The following is a 12084-nucleotide window of genomic DNA, read 5'->3' on the forward strand; positions in this document are numbered from 1 at the left end:
TGTGGCCTCATCACAAACCAATATGGAATGAGATTGGTTTGCCAGACAGCAAGCTGGGACCTGATGAAAATAAACTGAATAAATGTGGAAAGCGGAAAATGGAGTGAAATTTCTTACATGGAGAAATAATTCAACTGTGTTAACTGTGCTATTAGACCTCTTAAAAAAAAAAAAACAACAAAAACCCAGCAGATGAAAAAGTCACTATGGCTTTCAGAATCCATTATGATACAGAGTTGGATATATAGAAACAAATAATGTAAAGAAAAACCCCTTTTCTTTGATTGCATTAAACAAATGTTAGTGGTGGAACATCAGTTACTGCATTCAGCTACTACATGAAGAGAGCTGTCACATGCATGTGATATAGAAAACACCCACCCACTCAGCCTGAAATACCCACAGGCCCACTTTTGAGCAACTAGTGACATGTGCTCTGTATGCATGACCACTCTGCAGTCAGGTTTCTTGTGTGCCAACAGGATGCCTATTAAAGATGGATATCATAAAAGGATTAAGGAGTCTGTCACATGCATTGTTTTCTGCTCTATTTCCTAGCCTGAGGGATTAGTCGGTGTAAACAGCTCAGGATCTCCACATTTTCCAGATGAGTCTGTGAACAGAAAACAGTAATGAGAGCATCCAATATGAAACTCAGAAAAAACGCGACTGAAGGCTGTCCTGACTTGCAAAATGATTGGTGCTGGTTTGCACTGTTGGAAACTCCTTGCTCTATGCAACCTCTTGTTTTCCTGACCATGAAGTCTGTCATTCCTGAGTAACAACAGGCTCACACTTCCATAGCAAAAAGGTACCATCACAGCACCTAGGTGTATTTCCAGTCAATCACAGTCCATTTATATCTCACTAAGCCATTCTGAAAGCTTCCTTATACATTTTCCATCTTATTAAAAACCTATAGTATTTGTTTAAATAATTTAACTTTGGAGACAGGAAGTTTTAGAAGTGACTCTCACAGCTGATGTTCTTTAAGTTGCTTGCAGCTGGTTACTGCATAAAGCAAGCTGCTGAGCTGGGTGTCAAGTCCCGATATCCCTAAAGATTAGTAGATGATCTGGGTCCCAAGTGCAAAATCAGCATTCAAATGTCATGTATTATTCAAAGCATCAGATATTTCAAGTATGAAGAGACATGGGTTAGCTGCTTCTCTAACAAAAAGAGTTTCCTATCTTATGAGCTGGAGATGATTTAAACAATTTAGAAGTGATTTATAAATCACTTGGAGTGATTTAAACAGAACTCTCCACAGCTCTCCCACAGCTTTCCGAAATATATAAATAGTATTTTATCTATGCAGCCATTTGTAAAGAAAAAAATAATTTATGTTCAATAAAAAAATTCATTTATTCATTATTTATAAGTCATCCTAATTTTACAGAACAATGAAAGTAAAATCAGAACAACATGCTTTTATTTACAATGAAATCTTTATAAATCCTTTCCCTGCTAAATTATATTTGATGGGATTTTTTAGCTGTTTCATGTGTACTTTCAGAATGCAGTCTGCTCAGAATGGTGAGTGACTTTCACCTAATTCAAGAAGCTGTTCAACCACAGAGCATTGACAACTGCCTTTGTGAAAGCCAGTATGAATTGACTTGTGAAAGTCAATTAGAATTCAGGATTTGGTTAGAGATTCTTACACAACAGCCAGATACCTCGCCAGTCAGACTGTCTCAACGTGGATGTGTGTATAATTATTCTACCCACAATTTGTTTCTTTACCTTATCACAGAATGAGATCCCTACCAACTTGGGGACAAACTAAATCCGTTGTCTTTCATGAAGAGGGCTAACTTATTCAGCCCTCTGCTGCCATTTTTTAACAGCCTGCTGAGTTCCTGCTTGAAAATAACTGTATTACAATGTGCCATAAACCCATAGCAGCAGAAGTAGTGTAAACTCATCTCAGTACTTCTGTTTCCTTTCTTCCTAAGGAATGAAGGATTGATTCCTCCACCCCTCCTTGCAATCCCTTGACACTGGCTACAGCTTCTCCCTGTAACATCTTATGGGCACATAACAAGCATGAGACAGCTGGCACAGGTACCAGCACTGCAACAAAAAGTGCATAGGAATTTTTGTTGCCTGGCAAGGAAGTTACACAGTCAGTCATAATGTCGATTACACAAGAAAAAACAAAAAAAAAAAAAACCAGAGGAGAGATTCTAGATTTCTATAGATCACAAAAACAGGACACCAAAACAAACAAATGAAAAAAAAAAAAAATACACTGTACCTTTTAGTTATAAAAACATAGGGTAAAAAAGAAAAAAACAAAAACCAAAACAACAACAAAAAAAAAAACAACCCAAAAAAACCCCACAAGAACTCCTATGCAGGATTCCTGCCTACTAAGCTTTGAGACATTATATTTACAGAGTAGTCCGCCCTTCTTTTATTCTCTCAACTGCCCTGAGAGCCACTGCAGTGTTTCCCAACTCTCCATTTCACTGCTCCAACTTTTCAAAGCAATATGGCAGAAGAAATAGCAGCAGGGCATCAAATCATCCCAGTTATTATTCTTCTCACCTTTGCTTTTCTGTTTTGGAAACTGAGGATAAGTGCATACCATCACTGCAACAAACCCGACCTAGCTGGAGAACCCTGCATGGATTGCCCATGTGACGGAGACCGGCAGCGCCAGCCGCAGGCTGGAGAAGCCCCCTGGCCCCAGTGCTCAGCGTGGGGGGCTGGCAGCTGTGCCCCTGCCCAGCGCCGCACCCGGGGCCGCCAGCCTGCGCCCCGCACGCCGCTCCCTGCCCTGGGCCGTGCGGGCCGGCTGGGCCGGTGTCCGGCTCGGGCAGCGCCCGGCCGAGGGGCAGAGCCCGTGCCAGGCCTTCCCTGCCAGCGCTCCCCGCAGCTGTTTCAGGACCAGAGCCCAGCGGCCGAGCACCTGCGCTGCGCCCTGCCGCGCCTGCAGAGCCCACAGAGGTCCCTGCCAGAGACGGCCGTCAGCATCATGGGTGAGCCACGAGCCCAGCGTCCCTCCCCGCCTCCCGGCCCGGCTGCTGCCCCGGCAGCCGGAGCCGAGCCCTGGCCGCTGCCGCCGCCCTCCCGCAGCCGAGCCCTCCCCGGGGCGGCAGCGTGCGGCAGGGGCCCGGCCCGAGCCCTGCCCGGGGAGGAGGGCGTGCGGCCCCGGGGCTGGCAGCGCCCGTGTCGGGCAGCTTTGCCGCCTGGGGCCGCCACCTGTGCCTCTGTCTTGCCAGGGGTGGCCGGAGCGCTGATGACGGGGCAGAAGGAGGAGCTCCAGGTCCTCGCTGAGGGTGAGTGAGGGCAACCGCGGGCCAGCGGGTACCGCCGGGGGCAGCTGCACATGCCGGCCCCGCAGCTACAGTCCGTGCCCGGGCTGCCCAGGGCTCTGCTCCCTGTGCGGACCAGGGCCGGCGGGGGCAGAGCCCGGAGAGCTTTCACGGGCACGTGGGGGATCCGTGGCCAGCACCTTCTGGCCCAAGCCCGTGTCTGCCGCTCCCTCCTGGCCATGGCAACAGGCGGCTGGGATGGCCATGGCAGGAGGCTTTCCTTGCATTCCCTCAATCTAGCCTCTGGCCGTGGCTCTGCTCCTCTCTCTTTCAGCTCTTCACGCCCTCAGGGGAGAGCCCATCCTGCACCAGCACAGGGATCCAGCTGACATTCCAAAGCAGATCTTCGCCACTTCCTTTGTCAGCTGGATCGGATGGAGCGGCCTCCTTCAGCCATTTTCAGTTCCTCTTGCAGATGGAACCAGCTGCACGGCAGAAGGAACCAGCTGGAGCTCCAGGCACAGCTCTAGCTGCTGACAGCTGAGCCTGTGGAAAGCTCCAGTAGCTCCTGCCATCCCTCTCCCTGCTGGCATCTCCCTCCCTGCAGCCCTCAGGCCCTGCCCATCCCCGTTTTTTACCTCCCAGCTCACCCCTTCCCTTGGCTTTTGCTTAATAAAGAGTTTGCCTTTTCCACGTTACCCGCGTCTCCATGGAGCTGAAGCAGCCCAAAACCTGAGCCCGGGGACACGCGGAACCCTGCTGCCCTTCTCTTCCCTGCTGCCTTCTGTGCACGGACAGAGAGGAAGAAGGGCAGCTCAGGCTGCAAAGCTCCCTATCCTGCTGCTCCAGTTGCACAGCGCTGTGGAGTTAAAGGTGGTGCTGAGCACGCTGAGGGGGACAGTGACCCTGGGTTTTAGAAGAGCCGGCTTGGGGTGTGCTCTGAAGCCAGCCGTGAGGGATTCCATGGCAGGCATCCACCGGGGGCAAAGGAGCTTGCAATGCTGGAAGTCTTCACAGAAAGCTTCCTGAAAGCAGAGCAATGCTCCAGCCCTACACAGGGACAGGAAGAGGGCAGAACCAGAGACCACCGTGGCCTAGCAGTGAGCTCTGGCTGTGCCAAAAAGCAAATGAAGCTGCACCAGCAGCAGCAGCAGCAGCGGAGTGGCAGAGGCTCAGAGGCGCGAGCGTCCCAGTGGCCGCAGCGCTGTCAGGCAGTGCCTGCACGCTGCGTGTGGTTGCGGCGCCTCTGCTCTCCCCACAAGCCAGGAAGCGCTGCCCCTGCCTCAGAGCCAGTCAGAAAGGCAAGCAAGTGAGCCCAGGGGCAGGGGATCCTTGCCATCTCTCTGGGGCATGGCTGCAAAACAGCTGCTGCTTTGTGTTTGGGGTGCGCCTGTGTTTGGGCTGTGCTGAGCCCAGAGCCGGCCAGCTTGTGCTCTGCTCTGCCAGGAGCGTTCTGGGCAGGCAGGAGAAGTGCTGTGTGCACAGTGGGGAAGGGGCTCACCAGAGCCTCCTGCGGGAACAGGGCTCCGCTCCCTGGCTGGCAACAGCCTGCTTTTGCTGCCCTGAGCGCAGGCAGGAGTTCAGGCACATGAGGAGGCAGCGGGCAGCTCCTGTTTATAGGGGGCCCGGGGCTGCGTGCCGGAAAGGACCCATGGAAACATACTCGGGGGAAGAAAGAGGAGCTGGAGCTGGAGTGCCATGGCTGCAAGGAGCAGAAGGAATTCAGCCTTGCCAGAGTTTCTGAAGTGTGTGTTGGTGCTCCCCGGGAAATGTGCGCATTTGTGGAAATGCCTTTGGAAGAGAGAGGCTTGCTTCTCAAGCAAAGTGCTTCCCCAGGAGCCCCCCCAGTGATGTAGGTGCAGCTGTCTTCCTCTGCCTCCCTGCTCTCCTTTCTGTCCCTGAGGCCCCTTGCACTTGGCAGTGGGGCGTGGGAAGGGAGAAGGCTGTCAAGAGCAGCTTTGGCACCTGCCTGGGCCTGCGGAGACCAAGCCAAGCACCTGTGGTAGGGTGTGTTCCCCCATTTGAGCACAGGACAGAGGCGGATCACCTCTGCCCAGCAAGAACCCCAAATGTCTCTCAGAGAGCTGTGAATTCCAAGGCCTTTATTAATGCCATCTTCCCTAGCTGGTGTGTTTTAGCTCTTGGCAAGATGCGTTTGCTTCTTGCTTGCTGGAAGCCGCTCTGCTCCAGGGCCACACCGAGTTGGGCTGTGCGGGCCGGGCACAGACGTGGAGAGGCCTTCCCTGAGCACTTGGCCGGCCTTGGTGTGTCCAGGGCTGTGTTAGACACTCGGGGAAACGGATTCCTTCCAAGCAGGGGCGCCTTGCCTGGGGAGGGGGTGGCCCCGGGGCACGTGGCAGCGTCACCAAGGGCCCCGTGTGACACGGTGCAGCAGGGTCACCGTGCGGCGCAGTGGAACAGGGTGTGGCAGCAGCCCTTTGTGACACGCGCTGACATAGGTGCTGGCAGCGTCACGGCCACGCCAGAGTGCTCGGTGCACGCGACGGGACAGGACGTGACAGAGTGGTGCTGTGTGGATCCCCCGCACAGCCAGCTCCTTCATTGCCCACCCGGAGCTTTCCCGACGCGCTACTCCTGCGGCTGGCCTCACGGCCAGACCTAAGGACTCGTTGACTCGGAGTCTTTCCGAGGCATCTCCCATCCCTGCGGCCGGTGCCCCTGTGGCCAGGCCGTGGGAGTTGGTGAACGCCATCGTTCACGAGGAGTCTCCTGTCATTGTGGCAGGAGCCCTCGAGAACACAGGGCAGGACTTGCTGTCCTGTCATCCTCCTGAGGCCTCCCTGTCGCAGGTGCCTGCAAGGCACGACTGCGGCACCGCTGACTCCGACCTTTGCCGAGGCATCTGTCCCTCCAGGTCGGGCAGCGGGATGGCGAGCAAAGTGCTCAGCCTGTTCAGGAGCCTTCGGGGGAAGAAAAAGAACGGCCCTGCAGCTGCCCCAGCGCAGCAGCCTGCAGAGCCGGAGCAGTTGCAGCCGCTGCAGGACGGTGAGTGGCGCAGCTGGGCCGCAGCACTGGTGCCTGCAGCCTGCCTAGGCCCCATCCTGCCCCATCCCATCCCATCCCATCCCATCCCATCCCATCCCATCCCATCCCATCCCATCCCATCCCTATGGACATGCCCACGGACAGGATGGGACAGGGGCAGGGACTGCCCCCCCAATGGCAGTCGTGCTCCGTCCCCCGGGCACGCAGGGGCCTGTCCCTGCCTGGGGAGCGCAGGGCTGGCCTGTGTTCTCCGGCCTCTCCCGCAGCCCCTCAGCTCTGGCTGCTCTCCCTCTTTGCCAGATGCAGCCAAGGACGCCACTCAAGAGCAGGAGCCCACCCGCGGCCGCTTCCGTAGAGCGGCGCAGGTACCTGCGGCCATCCCCACCTGGGCCGGGCCTGCTGGCCCTGCTCGGCCCAGCCCCGTCCTTGCAGCAGACCATGGAACGTCCCTCTCTTCCCGCCCTTCCTTCTGCTGCAGGCACTGCGGAGGTTCCTGCGCCTTCGGCGCAGAAAGAACAGGGCCACCGTGACCGGAGGCACGGCCCAGCCCGACTCCGTGCCCAGCGAGCTGCGGGCAGAGCCTGCTGCCAGCACTGCGCCCGCTGAGCTCGCTGCAAGCTGCGAGCGGGCAGCGGCCGAGGGCCGGGCGGAGGCTGACATGGCCCTGACGGAGGGGATGGCCACCTCAAACACCCGCAATCAGGCCATCCCGGAGGCGGACGCTGTGACTGCCCTGACTGTCAGTCCTGCACCCAGTCTGGGGTTTTGCCAGAAGGGTGTTTCTTCACCGCAGCAGGCAATCAGCCTGGGGCCGGGGCTGAAGGCCTCCCAGGATCACGTGGCCCCTCAAGCCATGTCCGCTGGTCCCGCTCAGCCTTTGGGGCCATCACAGTGGGGTGGGAAGGCAAGCACTTCCTGGGGGAAGGAAGCTGGGCAAGTTGCTGCCTTGGACAGCACACCAAGTCTCCCCCATGCCGTTCCCTCCAGGTGCTAGCCACGGTCAGGGCCATCCTGCAGAGACTGGCGTCCTGTGACACCGTGGACGCCTTGCTGCAAATGGCCATCGTGAGCCTGACCGAAGACCATCCCGCTCACGTGGTCATGAGCCTCCTGCACTGCGCCCCATTATGTGACAGGTACGGGACACAAGTGCCTCCAGAGCTCGGTGCTCACCGGCCCGTAGGGCCCCTCGGGCCTCTCTGTTTCCCAAGCCTGCTGCCATGCTCCCTCCCGGCCCCTCAGGGCACCGGGGCTCTGTCACCCGGCCCCACGCAGCTGCACGGGGCAGGGTGCTGACACACAGCTCTGGTCCCACAGAGCTGCCACACTGATGTGGAGGGCCATGGCCACCTCAGAAGTCGCCATGGAGGAGGTCCTTCCGGCGCTGCTCTCCGTGCTAGAGCAGCAGCCACCGCACGGCCCGATCTTCTGCAGCGGGAATGAGGCCGCCTTTGCCCTGGCTGTGAGTTTCTGGAGCTGGCCTTTGCTCGCCCTCCAGGTCACCCTCTCCAGCAGCTCTCCATGCTCTCCCCACGCTGCAGCTCCCGGCCTGGGCTGAAAGCTGGGCTCAGGGCAGGCTCAGGGACAGCAGGCCGGGTGCCCGCCCTGCCTCTCCCCTCGGGCCCTGCCTCATGGGCACCTCGGCACTGAGCTCTGCCTCGGGGTGCTTTGTCTCTTGCAGGCAACTCTGGTGCTGCGGAGGATTGTCCCCACGTCTGAGTGGCACTACGGGATGCACATTTATTCTCCCCAGCTGCTCGTGGATCTGCTCTTGCAAATGTTTTCTACCACAGAGCAGATGCCAGAGGACGTTGAGACCCGGAGCTTCTGGAGAGTGTGCCGGGAGGAACACGGCCTTCCCAGCGACCCCAACAGGTCCCAGTCGCCCTGTCCTTCCCATGCCCCCTGTGGCCAGGGCCAGTGCTCCCAGCGTGACCTGGCCCTTGCTGGGCACACAGGTTTGCAGCGCAGACCATGAAGGCTCTGCTCTCCCGACTGGGCTTCGACAAGAAGCTGGTGGCTCTGGAGCACACACAGGTCTGGGACGCCCTGCTCTGTGCCAACACCCAGCACGAGGCAGCGGGCCTGCTGGCCAGGTGAGACCCCCTTCTCCCCTCCGCCACTGCCAGCATTTGTGCCCCGTGCCCGGAGTGCCCCACACAGTCCCCGCGGCCGTAAGCCAGAGGGCCTTGCCACCGAGGCACGGCCGAGCAGACTGCACAAGCCTGGCAGAGGAGGATGCCCAGGAGCAGCCGCTTCCCAAGGGGCCCGTGTCCCCTTGCAGAGTGCTGGGGAAAGATCAGACCTCTGTCAGTCACCCCTGGGAGAGGTTTGCCCGCCGGCTCAGGGCCTTGGTGCCTTTTTCCCCTGCCAGGGAAATGCGCCGTGGCTTGAGCCCCCTGTGTCCCCACATGGCCTCGCACCTGCTCAGCCTGCTCATCCGCAAGCAGCCACGCCGGGATCTGCCTGCTCTGGCGTTCTTTGTGGAGGTGAGCCTGACGGCCAGCGCTGCCTGCCTGAGCTGCCTCCCAGCTCTCGGGCCTCTGCTAGCCGCAGCCGCCTGGGACGCTGCCCGCGCCCGCTGCCGCTGCTGCAGGGGCCCGGCCCTGTGCGGCTCCGGGCTCCTGCCGGCCGGCTCCCCCGTCACTGCCCTGTGCCTTTCAGCTCCTGGACTGTCTGGACTTGAGCCGACACGGTCCCAGTGCCCTCTGGCTCCTATCCAGGCACCTGCCCAGCCAGTGCAGGGACAGGCTGCGCCTGCAGCTCAGAGGCCTCATGCTGCTCAGCAAGGAGCCCTCGCTGGTGAGAAGGGGGCAGTGGCTGAAGCCGCGCTGGCAGCGTGGGGCGGGGGAACACACACCTTTGGCCTTGGCTGGGCTCTGCCAGCAGAGGCAGCTGCTCCCAGCTCTCCTGCCTCCCGCTTCAGCTGCCCCAGTGCCACAAGCAGCTGCTGGTGCTGCAGCCGTTCACGGCTTCACAGCACAGCCTCGTCTTGCACACAGGGCAGAGGAATACCCGGCCTCTATCAACACCTGCTGGAGCAGCTGCGTGATCCCAATGCGGAGATGCTCTGGACGAGCCTCTCCGTGCTCACGTGTGTGCTGCAGGACAAACTCCTCAAGATACCCAGCATCACCGCCCTGAAGCTAGCTGAGCCCCTGCTGCCACACTTTGACAACGTAAGGCTCTGTGCCCCCTGCCCAGGGCACTGGCCCCTGCCTGGAAACTCTGTGCTCTCTGCAGTTTTCGGCCGTTGCCCCAGTGGGCCCGGAGCATTTGGTGCTTAGGACTTTTCCTTTCCTTGCAGGACAACAGCCAGCTGCAGCTGCTCTCCATTCAGCTCTTCAGCCAGGTGATGGAGCTGGGAGTGGAAGAGGGGGAAGAGGCTCTCACGAGAATCCTGAGCCAGTGCCTGCTGCCTCTATTCCTGTGCTTGGCACGTGGCCAAGGTGAGGTTCTGTGGGATGCTGCCCCATCCATGGCAGGGGGCTCGGCCCCCTCCTGCCCTGGCGCCTGGCGGGCTCCAGCCTCCCCCTGGCCTTGGCACAGGGACACGGGTCCTGTGCCCTGGGCTCTGGTGCCACCTGCGGCTCTCTGCTGCTCTCCAGGACTCTCGCGAAGCCCTGCTTTGTGCGGCACGCTGCCCGAGGAGGACGGACCTGGAGGAGTGGCGGATGAAGTTCGCCCAGAGCCTGGTAAGGACAGCCCGGCAGCCCCACCGCAGGCTGGAGAAGCCCCCTGGCCCCAGTGCTCAGCGTGGGGGGCTGGCAGCTGGGCCCCTGCCCAGCGCCGCACCCGGGGCCGCCAGCCTGCGCCCCGCACACCACTCCCTGCCCTGGGACGTGCGGGCCGGCTCGGCCGGTACCGGGCTCGGGCAGCGCCCGGCCGAGGGGCAGAGCCCGTGCCGGGACTTCCCTGCCAGCGCTCCCCGCAGCTGTTGCAGGACCTGAGCCCAGCGGCCGAGCACCTGCGCTGCGCCCTGCCGCGCCTGCAGAGCCCGCAGAGCCCCCTGCGAGAGACGGCCGTCAGCATCATCGGTGAGCCACAAGCCCGGCGTCCCTCCCCGCCTCCCGGCCCGGCTGCTGCCCCGGCAGCCGGAGCCGAGCCCTCCCCGGGGCGGCAGCGTGCGGCAGGGGCCCGGCCCGAGCCCTGCCCGGGGAGGAGGGCGTGCGGCCCCGGGGCTGGCAGCGCCCGTGTCGGGCAGCTGTGCCGCCCGGGGCCGCCACCTGTGCCTCTGTCTTGCCAGGGGTGGCCGGAGCGCTGATGACGGGGCAGAAGGAGGAGCTCCAGGTCCTCACTGAGGGTGAGTGAGGGCAGCCGCGGGCCAGCGGGGACCGCCGGGGGCAGCTGCACATGCCGGCCCCGCAGCTACAGTCCGTGCCCGGGCTGCCCAGGGCTCTGCTCCCTGTGCGGACCAGGGGCGGCGGGGGCAGAGCCCGGAGGGCTTTCAGGGACACGTGGGGGATCCGTGGCCAGCACCCTCCGGCCCAAGCCCGTGGCTGCCTCTCCCTCCTGGCCATGGCAACAGCCGGCTGGGATGGCCCTGGCAGGAGGCTTTCCTTGCATTCCCTCAATCCGGCCTCTGTCCGTGGCTCTGTTCCTCTCTCTTCCAGCTCTTCAAGCCATCGGGGAAGATCAGAGCCCATCCTGCAGGAGCACACTGATGCAGCTGGCATTCAAAACCAGATCTCTGCGACTTCGTTTGTCAGCTGAATCAGATGGACCGGAGTCTGGCAATTTCCAGCTCCCACTGGAGATGGGAGCACCTGCAGAACAGAAGAGACCAGCTGGAGCTCCAGGCACAGCTCTAGCTGCTCACAGCTGAGCCTGTGGGAAGCTCCAGGAGCTCCTGCCATCCCTCTCCCTGCTGGCATCTCCCTCCCTGCAGCCCTCAGGCCCTGCTCATCCCCTTTTTTACCTACCAGCTCACCCCTTCCCTTCGCTTTCCTTTAATAAAGAGTTTAGCTTTTGCACGTTACCCGCGTCTCCGTGGAGCTGAAGCGGCGCAAACCCTGAGCCCGGGGACACGCGGAACCCTGCTGCCCTTCTCTTCTGCGCTGCATTCTCTGCACGGACAGAGAGGAACAAGGCCAGCTCAGGCTGCAAAGCTCCCTGTCCTGCAGCAGCGGAGTGGCAGAGGCTCAGAGGCGTCCCAGTGGCCGCAGCGCTGTCAGGCAGTGCCTGCACGCTGCGTGCGGTTCCGGCGCCTCTGCTCTCCCCACAAGCCAGGAAGCGCTGCCCCTGCCTCAGAGCCAGTCAGAAACCCAACCAACTGAGACCAGGGCCAGGGGATCCTTCCCATCTCTCTGGGGCATGGATGCAAAACAGCTGCTGCGTCTCCCTGCGCCTGTGTTTGGGGTGTGCTGAGCCCAGAGCCGGCCAGCTTGTGCTCTGCTCTGCCAGGAGCGTTCTGGGCGGGCAGGAGAAGTGCTGCGTGCACAGTGGGAAGGGGCTCACCAGAGCCTCCTGCGGGAACAGGGCTCCGCTCCCTGGCTGGCAACAGCCTGCTTTTGCTGCCCTGAGCGCAGGCAGGAGTTCAGGCACATGAGGAGGCAGCGGGCAGCTCCTGTTTATAGGGGGCCCGGGGCTGCGTGCCAGAAAGGACCCATGGAAACAGACTTGGGGGAACGAAGAGGAGCTCAAGCTGGAGTGCCATGGCTGCAAGGAGCAGAAGGAATTCAGCCTTGCCAGAGTTTCTGAAGTGTGTGTTGGTGCTCCCCGGGAAATGTGAGCATTTGGGGAATGCCTTTGGAAGAGAGGGGCTTGCTTCTCAAGCAAAGTGCTTCCCCAGGAGCCCCCAGTGAGGTAGGTGCAG

The 12084-nt window shown here is 60.0% G+C and overlaps 1 long non-coding RNA gene across 1 annotated transcript in view; it reads left to right on the forward strand.

Annotated features, from left to right (window-relative positions):
* The first annotated feature begins 10525 nt into the window (after positions 1-10525).
* Positions 10526-12084, forward strand: part of LOC135292856 (uncharacterized) — a 61983-nt gene continuing 60424 nt past the window's right edge. The window contains exon 1 of the long non-coding RNA XR_010355023.1: positions 10526-10572. This is a non-coding gene — a long non-coding RNA (uncharacterized LOC135292856). The remainder of the gene's footprint in view (positions 10573-12084) is intronic.

Source organism: Passer domesticus, unplaced genomic scaffold (assembly GCF_036417665.1).
Source record: "Passer domesticus isolate bPasDom1 unplaced genomic scaffold, bPasDom1.hap1 HAP1_SCAFFOLD_54, whole genome shotgun sequence".
NCBI classification, from domain to species: Eukaryota; Metazoa; Chordata; class Aves; order Passeriformes; family Passeridae; genus Passer; species Passer domesticus.